Raw genomic sequence first — 11,373 nt, 5'->3', positions numbered from 1 at the left:
CAGTTCCTCATTTAAAATGTTTTCTCCAAAATAGCTTTAATAATGAGAATGCTGCCTAGCCCGGACTCTTTCTCACAATTATATTGAACATATTTTCTTAACGACTGTCCATAACATAGTATTTGTTCATACTTGCACAGTGTTCATCTTTGAGCAATAAAATCTCGGACAGGGGTGACAAGAAAACTCACCCTAATTGGCAATATGTCAGCATTTTTCTGGGTGACATGTAATCATGAACTTAGTGGCAGTAAGAAAATGGGCATACCTGATTTAGCAGCATGTGAAGCACTCATGTAACACAGATGATTTAACTCTCTGAACAGCCAATACACCCAGAAGGCATCTTTGTTTTCCTCAAAATAAAGGTGCCATTTTTTTAACTTCAAATTTCATGTATTAAAATATAAGTTTGACTTTTAATAATCTACCAAGGATGATCTAAATGCCATAAACCTGTTGCAAAATCTATTATGACTTCAACTAATTTGATAGAAGATAGTAGGTCCAGAACAACAGACACCTTCTTGGACCTGCTTTGACTTGTACCTAAACTTTTAAAGGTTTCAGAGAAATTCTTGATTTGTGGAATGGACCCACACCAGGGTCTCCGTATTGGCCTGTGCACCAACTTCTACATCAAAGACAAAATGATATAAGGCATTATCTAAGACATGTGAGAGAAAGGGAGAATCCAAAATCCTTATCGGGATAATTACAATGTACCTCCAAGTATCAGCATCACCATTTTATGGTATATATGGAAGAAAGAACAGTTGTCTCACATCTATCCTTCAACAGCCCACCACATAGGTAGTCATCCTCACAGCCTCTAAGTTTGTAGTCGGCCCCTACTCATGCCCCTTCTTGTCAGCTTCCAGAATTCTTTTGAAGAAAGCTGCTCCTTCCACTCAAATGGCAGGGCAGCGAGCTGGCCACACTTGTCTTTTACTGCCTTGCACCTTTATCCTCCCCTGTATATGTCAATCATTATTGAAGGTTGGGAGATTAGAATCAAACATAGGAGAGGAGAAATTCGAGGCAGTAAACTTGATTTTTCCCCATAGTCCAAAGAAAGAGCACCGAACAAGTCAATAACTAATACAGTGTTTCTTCCTGGATATAGTTCCTTCCTAAATTTTAAGTCCTCATCAAGTCTACTCTTCTGTAGCGCTGCATATTTCTTTGAAGTGCCATAGTGTCGATCTATAACACTCAGTAAAATCCAACTCTAAATACTATGACAGTTGTGCTATAGAACACATGTTTTTCCAAATCTTCAATGTGCTGTGGGACACAGACCTCTAGGATTTTCCGAAGTGTGTTTAACACTATGGGGAGAATACATTAGGATTGCCTAAGTTTTAACCTGAGATGGATAATGCAATAAGCAAATTAATCTATGCTGATGGTTTCAGAAATGCTTAAATAGGAAAAAAAATACATTTTGGAAAAAAAATTTCTATTTCTATTTTTAAAAAGAAGAACATTATAATTTGATAATAAAAAAAGCTCACAACGTTGTTAGAGTTCCTTGCATTTATATGCAATTCTGTTTATTTTTTTAAATTATTTTATTAGAAAGGAATGCAGGTTCCAAAATGTTTTCAGTAGTTTGTGACTCTAAAAGTTTGAATCTACCACTAGCTTTGGCACTCTAATGCAGGTGACCTTTGATATTTAAAAATAAATGTGATGTGAAAAATAAGGATTTTTCTATTTTTTTCTAGGACATATATATTATGAACCACCACCCTCAACTCTGTGGTAGATTTATGTATTGACTTCCAAATTTAGAAGATTACAATTTAGCACTATAATACATCCTTCACACATGCACATTTTCTGTTTCCCATCCTCCCAATATGGATTTATTAGTTAAATCCAAATTTGCTGTTTTCAATATTATGTCTAAGTAAACATTTTCATTCTCAGCCAAGTATTCTAACATTTCACTGTCTTTCTTAGAAAACAGTTTTTACTTTCCCTAAAGTTAACTTTTTGTTTATTTTTATTTGGTTGACGTTTTAAAAAAATAGCTGCATAAGTCTTCCCAAACCTCCTACAATTATCTAAAATTATTATTTTTAATCAAATTATTCACATGTTCAAACCTGATAATGTATTATTTTTCTAAAATAACCTTTCTCACAAATCCCACGAATGTCCTGAAATAATCTTTATTGGTTTATCTCTAGCCTGCTGGAACTCTACTGTTGTGGGCCTTTCTTTGTCATTACATTGAGAATTCCCTTAGCCTCTTTTCTGTATTGGAGCCTGTCTATCTCAGGAATCTTAATTTCTCTTTCTGGGTTTACTTACTCATTTTAATGAAAAAAGGTACATGGGAGTTATATATTTTTAGGTTTTTGCATGTGATAAATATCTATTATTGCCCACAAATCATGACTGACAATGTGGCTGGCTACAGAATTCTAAGTTGGAAATCATTTCCCTCGAGATTTTAAAGATTATTCTACTGTGCTCAGGCTTCCAGTGTTGCTGTTAATAAGTTTTCTAATAATAGCTAACAATAATTCAGCACTGTTTATTTACCAAGTTCTGTATTAGCCTATTTATTCCTCATAACAAACTTGTAAAAAGTAATGTTATCTCCCTAATGACAGATGAGGAAATTGAGTGCCAAAGAAATTAAATAGCTTATCTCAGGTTACTTAGGAAATAAATTGTATAGTCAAAGTCTGAATCCACACTCTACTTCTACTGGCACTCTGGTGCTAATCTTATCCGCTCCACCATATGAGAACAAGAACAAGTCATTCTCTTTCCATAGAAGTTTTTAGCATCACCTTTTTTCCCTTCAGTTTTCTGAAATATTAATGATGTGCATTGCTATCAGCATTTCAATTTTAATCTATATATATCCTTGAGCTCATAATTGCCTTTTTCCTGGTTTTCCTATAGCCTCTTCAAATATCATTAAAATTAGGTGTTGAAATTCCAGGAATAATCATCTATTCTATTTTCTGTCCCATCTTTTTCTTCTATTTTCTGGGAGATTTCCTCAATTTTACATTCCAACTTTTTAATTGAATTTTTATTCTAGTTATCACATCTTTAATTCCAAGAATCCCCTTCATGTGTATAAATATGTTTCCATTTCATTCTTATTTCAGAGTTTTCTTTATAGTATCAATTTCCAATTTTGCAGGTTTATGCTTAATTATAGTTTTGTTATTTATTATAAATTATATATTTTTAAATTATTCCAATGACTTTTGGTGTATTTTAAGAATGTTATTGATTTTCCACTGCTGTAAATATTTATCTGCCTCTTGTTTATCTTCCTTTCCTTTTTAAATAATTACTTAACATAGGTCATATATATAGTTTCTTTTCTGGTTATTACTCATTTTTATTATGAGTAGATCCCTTAATCCAGCTAAAGTTTCATGTGCATGTGTAGGGGTTGAGGTGGCCATGTGAGCTGGGACAGCTTTATTTGGTGTATATTGTCTCAGAACACTTTTTCATCTAAACTTCTGTGCGTGCTCTGAGATCATTTTTGTAGTACCTTTGCCTGTTTCTCAATAACTTTTCAAAATGGCAGAAAATCAGTATGGATCATTATAAAGCTATTTATGTTATAAGCTTGTTTGTGGTGTCAGAGAGCGCATTTTATTCCCTCAAGCTAACACATAGACTTGTTTATCAAATAAGGCACAAATGAATCAGAGATCTTATTCCTGCATCAACCTTTACTAATGATTTCAAAGATACAGTCAATCAAGAAGTTCAGATAAAATAGGAAAAGACCTGAGATATCAACAGCAATTCCCCAGGTCTCATCTTCCTACATAAGACATTAATATCTGGCTCAGAACAATAGATCAGGTCTCTAAATAAGGGTTACAGGGTTACCTCACACAATGGGAGCATTTAAGGTATAAAACATCTCCATTTGATGTATCAGAGAGTTGAATAACTTATAAGACATTTGCCATGCCTCATAGATTTTAGGTTCTATTGGTTATAGGTAACCCTTAGCCAGGAACACTCTACAAGGGACACTTCAGAGAAAAGGTTTCTTCCTCCTGGCAAATATCAGTAGTCCCTTTCCCAGAAGTCCAGCTGAAAAGGAGATTAGACCAGGTCACCTACCTATTCTTTGTCCCGGGATATCTGACAATAAAGAGAGTGAATATTGGAAGCCAACGGTGGGTTACTTTTTTTTTTTTTTACTTTTTTTTCATGTTCCTTCTTATATGTATCCAAACTCATACTGAACCATGAGTTCTGGGTTGCAAAAGAGGATTTACTTTTTTGCACCTGTCTGTAAGTCTTCATCTACAGATTAAACAAAAACAAACACAGGTACTATGTAATTACTTCTTTACAGCCCTGAATGAACTTTGTACAATTGTCAAGCTCATCATCAAACATATTTCTTGCGACTACTTGCAACTCTTATTAACTTCTTCTGAAAAAAGATGGGGTTTCTTGCGGCTTTTCTATTCTCACATCATGTAATAAGATTTGTGTATAGTTCCAAGGCCCACCACATCCCTGCGGTTCACTATCCAAAGAAAGAAATCTTTGATTCCATCTTTGTGGTCAGAGACCACCATATTTCAAGAGGTTTTTACAATGCACAAAACCTGTTGGTACTATTTCCTCTATAGATTAGTCCAAATTCCACTTTATTGGTATTTCTATGTGGTCCTTATTATTTGGTCTGGAAATCTCAGTTTTATTAGAGATGAAGGGGATTTTTTTTTCCTACAGTTTTCGTCGCTGTTATTTTCTCCTTTGAGTAGGGAGGGGAGTGGAGTGGAAATAACTATTCCGTCATCTCCAAACTTAAGAAAATAAAACATTTTTTTAAAGACTCTCTGTTTCTATAACTAAAATTTCTGTGATTTGGAAAAGTTTACAAAAAAAGACTAGCTTTAAACTCGTGTGTTCAATTTTTGTTAAAAAATGAATTTTTAAATTTTAGAATTAACAAGGACTCTACAAACTTTGAAAATATGCAAGAAGCTTTTGAAAAGCAAATGATTAAATTTTGCAGTGATTATTTTGGATTCTGCAAGTATATAATTGACTCAGGCAAATATAAGGATAAAGGCAAAAAATAACTAGAATTGCTTTCTACTATTTTAAATCCATATCTATAGTGTCAAATTTTATTTATAGCCATAAGAAATTTAATTTATCCCAAGGATGCAGTGAAAAATATTGTATTCTATTATATGGTTCTTCTTTTTTATATATTTTGGATTAGCCTTTTTACATATTTTGGAATTACAGGAAAATTAGATGCAAAATTATCGGAGGCTATAAAGAACTACTGGCCAGTTTCCACTAAATGATAGGTCCTCCAGACCAAAGGCCACATGGTTGATTTTCTTTTTACCTCTCATACCTAGCATTTTACCTTGCTGGTGGTAACCATTCTTCAAGTGTGCATGCATTTAACTGTCGTCAATAATATGACACACATATTTAAACAATATCCTTCTATTATTGTTCTCCTAATCACTTCGTACATGTCAATTAAAATATCAGTGCTTTTTCTGTATGCACCACATAATTTATCTCTAAGATAAATCTCTAATTTATCTCTTATTCTTCTCAACAAGTTAAAAGAAAAACTACAGGCGTACTATGGAGATATTGCAGGTTTGAGTCCAGATCACCACAATAAAGCAAGTATTGCAATAAAGAAAATCATCATCTTTTTTGCTTGTGGAGGGTCTTGCCTTCAATGTGTGGAAACACAATATCTATGAAGCACAAAAAACACAAAGTGAAATTAAATGAGGTATGCCTGTAGTATCCATTAGAAGGGGCATAGAAAATCTTCAGCAATATAACACTTGTCAAAGAGAAAAAGAAAAAAGAAACATCCCAGTCAAATTAAATTACAGAGAAGATTGACATTGATAGAATACAAGAGCCTAAGATAGAATTGTGTACAGAATTCCTAAAGTAACACCCAGTCCTTATAAAACGTACAACTACGAAACAGAGGTTCCATTTTACATCTCATTGCATCTGAAAACGGCAATCTTGTTTAGCAGAGTCCCAACATCCCTCTTCAGTTTCAATATGACATTTTATTCTGAGGTTAATAGATGTTAATAATCATACAACCACAGAATATCAGCTACAACAAGACGCTAAATGTAGAGAAGGTCATCCTGTGGACTCTATTCCATTAGAACATGATCACAGGGCTTAAATCTGACCAAATGTAATATTTTTATAGTTCAACTCATTCAGTCCACTCTTGCACCATAGAGCATCTGAGCAAGAACCTCACTGACAGTGTTTTATAGTATCATCTTTCCTGACTTAGTTTCCTTTTACGTGGGATCTCATAGGCACAAAATTTTGGAAACATTAGATTTTACTGTAGAAATCAGTGTCATTGTGAAAGACTTTGAATTCAGATAATTTATTAAATGTCAATAATGATCGTAGTACCAAGTAAAGATATATTTCAAAATACAATTATTGATGCATTTAAATATTATAATAATGATATTGCTAACCTAATAAATACATTAGGGTGACTAAGCAAAACTACGACACTTACCATTAGAATTATTTATATGTAAGTAGGGTAGGGATCTCGGAGAAAGTTTTGGTGCTAAAGTGAGTCCAAAGTGACAATCCCAGATAGTCAAAAAAGGAAGCAAAGGCTAGGTCTGATGATTGAAATAATTCTAATAGCTCTCTAATTTCTAATGGTGAATCATGGATCCATTGAGAATTCTGAAGTGTTTCTTCTTGACTAGGGGGTATGTTACATTCTATTTTAATGTTAAGTTTCTATGATGTTAATCTACAGTTATATATTTATTTGCTGTCTTGAAAGTAAGATGAGATAATGAAGTTGTATCTAAGAATTTAGCCTGTAAGTTTAATGCCTATAAGAGTCCATGAGCCCACTATACCCAATCAAACATGTATTATTTTTTGGCAGTAGGATTCTTACCACAATCAAAAGCTGTACTAATGATAGAATTCAAACAATGAAAAAGAACTGCAAGGAGCAAGATCTCTCTCTTTTCCAAAAAAATCATGAAAACTTGAGGAAAGAACTCATAACGATAAAAAGGCAAAACTTAATTAAAAGGGTAAGGGAAAGGAGTAATTCTGAGTACTATAATATTGCCTCTATCTCTCAGATAGTTTTTTTGACAAGTTCCCGTAGATTGATTGTTAAGACCTGGACAAGGAAACTATACATATAAACTGAAACTCTTAGTGATATGTTTGAATTAAAAGGCAACATTAATTTGAGACTTACGCAGCAGGTCTTTGTTGGAGGAGAAAGATTCTTCCTAACACAAGTCTTTGGCACATCGAGAGCCCCATCCATCAGTAAATACATACCCTCTATCAGTGGCTTTGACATGGAAGTGTGGCTTCAACACAGCATGGACTTTTTACAAGGAGAATTAGAATCAACTGAAGGGGCTGATGGTCTATATCATTGAAAAGGTGATTTAACATGGTAGCTTAACAAGCATCAAGGAAGCCATAACATAGAGGAGGAAACTGTCAGGTGCCACATGATTCTGAAGAATACCCTCCTGCATGACATATGACATCAAGTCTTCCAGATAGAGAATTTGGAAGACTTTGAAGGCAATCTGTCAATGCCACAATAATAGATATAGTCAGAGTCTGAGACATACAATGGATCACATGAAACTTGGGACACATTTTCACTGAGATCTGGGAGGGCGAATGCCTAACTGAGGAAACAAAGACGTTGATTAAGGAACCCATTTTATTTAGAAGTCTGCACTTTCAGGAAAAATAGCAAATATATTATTTATGAGTCCAGGATATGGTCAAAAATTAAGATCACATAAAAGTAGATGACCCTTGAAACATGAGAGGACATATGTGTGTCAATAAAGTGAGTCCAGAGAAAGAGGATTTTGCAAAAGGCTGCAGAACAAAAAGAAGTAATAAGTTTTAGGATTAATGCTTTGGATTTCAAACACAATCAAAGTGGCTCAAGCGCAATGAAAATTTGTGAGTTTTATAACAGAGAAGTAAGGGATACAGATGGCTTCAGACTAAAATCAGGAGATCAAAAAAACCTCACGACATTCACTCTCTCCATCTCTTGGCTCTGCCTTCCAATGTCTTGGCATCATTCTCAGAAAAGTTTTTCCCAAACAGTGGCAAAGCTGTTCAAATATAGTGTCAAGTTTACTCCCTATCAGATTAGCAAACTCAGAGAAAAAGACAAACACTGCTTTCCCAATAGTTCCAGCACCTCTTTCCCAACAGTTCAAGCCAAAGACCTAAAGGCTGACTCTTAAGAGGTCTAGCTTGTTTTATAAGCCTGTCCCTGAACCAAACGTTGTGTGTCAGGGGGATGGAATGTCCTGAATGTTCCAGCATGGACCACATGCCTAGCTCTGGAGGTGAGAAATGAGGTCAACTGTGCCTGGACAGCATGGGTGAAACATGGTCTTTGAGTGGTTTCTTACCAGGAAAGTGATGTACTGTTACCAATAAAAGAGGAAAAGATTCTTGGCAGGAATAAACAATAAATATTCATCACATCCATATATCGAAAACTTCTATTTCATATGGGCCTAGAAGACATTATCACCAAAAGTTATTGCTAAGTATAATAATTAATTATAAAAAGAAACTAACAATCTTAGTATTATGGTAGTGGGAAGTGTTCACGTGCATGTAAGTGTGTTGTCTAATACATTGCTGATTTAGGATACCATATTTGTCCAGAAGTGTTTATGATAAAAGTTGAGTTCCATTTTTGCTATTACTACTTGCCTTTGATATTTTTGGTTTGGATTATTATTCCAAATTCTTTTTTTTAATTCCTTCTTTTTTTTTAACTTTTAAAATTTATTTTAAGTGTGTTTTTCCAGGGCCCATCAGCTCCAAGTCAAGTAGTTGTTTCAATCTAGTTGTGGAGGGCGCAGCTCATACTGGCCCACGTGGAGATGGAACCAGCAATACTGGTGTTCTGAGCATCTTGCTTCAACCAACTGAGCTAACCGGCCACCCCCCCAAATTCTTTAGTTTGTCAATGTTGAAGAAATATATATATCCATTTTTATTTATGTATTTATTTATTTACATATGTATTTATTTATTTATTTATTTGCTATAGGACTTTGCATCATATTAGAGTATACAGAGTATATTTTTCCACTCAATTGATATTGGGCTTGTCCATGTGTCTTGCTTTGACCAATGGAATGTTTAAACAAATAGGCAATCAAAGGCTTTAAATATTATTTTATGATTAAACTTGGTCCCTTGTACTTCTGCCTGGCACCATGAAAGGATATACCTTCAGTAGCCACTAAATGACGAAAATGGATCGGGCATGACTTCAATTTATAGCCTGGAGTCAAGACGAGGTAAACTGCTGCAGGAAGCAGATCTGCCCCAAATAACCTGCACACTTGGGAGCAACAAAAATAAATATTTGTGTTTTAAATGCGTACGATTTTGAGGTTATTGATTATACAGAATTATTTCAGCAAAAAAATAATATTAAACTTTTTACACGACTTTTGTGTTACATTCCACTCCTTTTCAACATAACATATTGTATAAAATTGGTACTGTTAAAAATAGTAAGAAACTTTAGACATATAACAGAGTATTTCATAGTACTCTTTAAAATAATTTAACTTTTAAACCTCTCAAAAACATTTCCCATGCAAGATACTGAAATTTGAAATATAGCATTTTAAAGACTTCTTTCTGTATTTAAGTTTTAAAGCAACATATTATGCTCCTGTAGATATTTTCAAGCTGTCCTGAACAGGGAGGGAAGTGAGTGCAGGCAATCCAGCCCACTACTCCATCCCACTGCGGCTTCAAACAGAGAAGCCTCATTACTTGATTTTTATACATTAAGTTGTGACATAAAGTTTCCATTTTTAAAGACGCTGAGAAGGGGATGCAGGGGGGAGGAGAAGAATAGGTGATTCTTCTGCTATGTCAAAAAAAAGTCTGCAACATATTTGACTATGCAGTCATCTTACCTAGAAAATTACAAAATTTCTCCTTACTTCTAAAAGTAATGTGTTCATATATATCCTATTTAAATCCAAATATAAATAAAACATAAATATGCTAAATGATACATCACAGGGGAAATACTCCTTTTCCCCACAGCCTACATTATATTATTAAAAATAAGTATTTTTTGAATCACCCCTTTAACCATGCCTTTACCAAAGTATGCCCCGAATCAAAAATTGTCAGCTTAAAATATTTTAGTTCCTTGGGAAAAGTACTCTTTCTTGAGAAAGGAAATGAAATATTTTATCATTTGCACTCCTAAGTGTCTACACCTCTGGAATATATATGCTACTATTAAGTATAAAATGAAAACATTTTCATGTAAATTATCAGCTGATGTGTGGTAGAAATGATTAAGACAGATTTGACGTTCAGAGCATCGTTAACCTTAAGTGGAAAATGACATAGTAGGCAATGACTAATACCTAGTGGTTGGAAGACTACCCAGAGCCTACATACAGCTTCTCCATTTCAATGTCAATAATTACTACCACTACAGTTACATCTCTGAGTTAAGACATTACTTTCAAATTTTTAAAATAATTATTAAAAAGTGATTCAGTTAATAGAACTTATATTAAGCCATGAACGTCTATTAAATCTTTGAGGCAATGAGCAGTCTTTAAAGACCTGTTTTCTCTTCTCTTTTGGTAGCTTACCAGGAAGCTGACTCCACAGGTCTGAGTGAGCTCAATGGGAGAACAGCTAATGCCAGAGGCTAGATTCCGGAGCCATCTTTTCTAAAGCCCCTCATTCACTGTTCCCTCCGTGTATTTATATCCCATTGTGGGAATGGAAGTGCCCGTTTACTGGATCATTTTTTGTGATCACCAAATCCGGATGTGCCATCCATAGCATAACTCCCTGTGGAATAATGATATTTCTGTAGCATTATATGCATTTGTAACATTCCCCAGTAAACATTCTTTTACAGTTACTATAATAAAGTTAGTATCTTCTTTGAATGACAAACATGTCTTTTTTTATTTAAACAAAGTATTTTATTTTTGTAGGCAATTATTTTTAATATTTTTTTCCAGAATAACTGTACATTCTTATTCTTTCTTACTGAAGTATAATTAACATACAATATTATAGTAGTTATAGGTGTACAGTATAGTGATTTGGTATTTGTATATATTGCAAAATTATCACCACATTAAACCTAGTTAACATCTGTCACCATACATAGTTACAAAATTATTTTTCTTGTGATGAGAGTTTTAAGATTTACATTTTCTGCAATGTTCAAATATGCAAGACAGTATTACTAACTACAGTCACCATGCTGTATATTACATCCCCGTGACTTAT

General features: G+C 33.9%; 1 non-coding gene across 1 annotated transcript; it reads right to left on the bottom strand.

The window, feature by feature from the left end:
- Window positions 1–4,211: 4,211 nt before the first annotated feature.
- LOC117015514 (small nucleolar RNA SNORA40) lies at window positions 4,212–4,340 on the bottom strand. The gene has a single exon (XR_004421746.1). It is a non-coding gene; the product is annotated as a small nucleolar RNA SNORA40 (small nucleolar RNA).
- Window positions 4,341–11,373: the final 7,033 nt, after the last annotated feature.

Source organism: Rhinolophus ferrumequinum, chromosome 22 (genome assembly GCF_004115265.2).
Source record: "Rhinolophus ferrumequinum isolate MPI-CBG mRhiFer1 chromosome 22, mRhiFer1_v1.p, whole genome shotgun sequence".
In the NCBI taxonomy this organism is placed as follows: Eukaryota; Metazoa; Chordata; class Mammalia; order Chiroptera; family Rhinolophidae; genus Rhinolophus; species Rhinolophus ferrumequinum.
The sequence above is the reverse complement of the archived record's forward strand: the minus strand, read 5'-3'. Positions and strand labels throughout refer to the sequence as shown.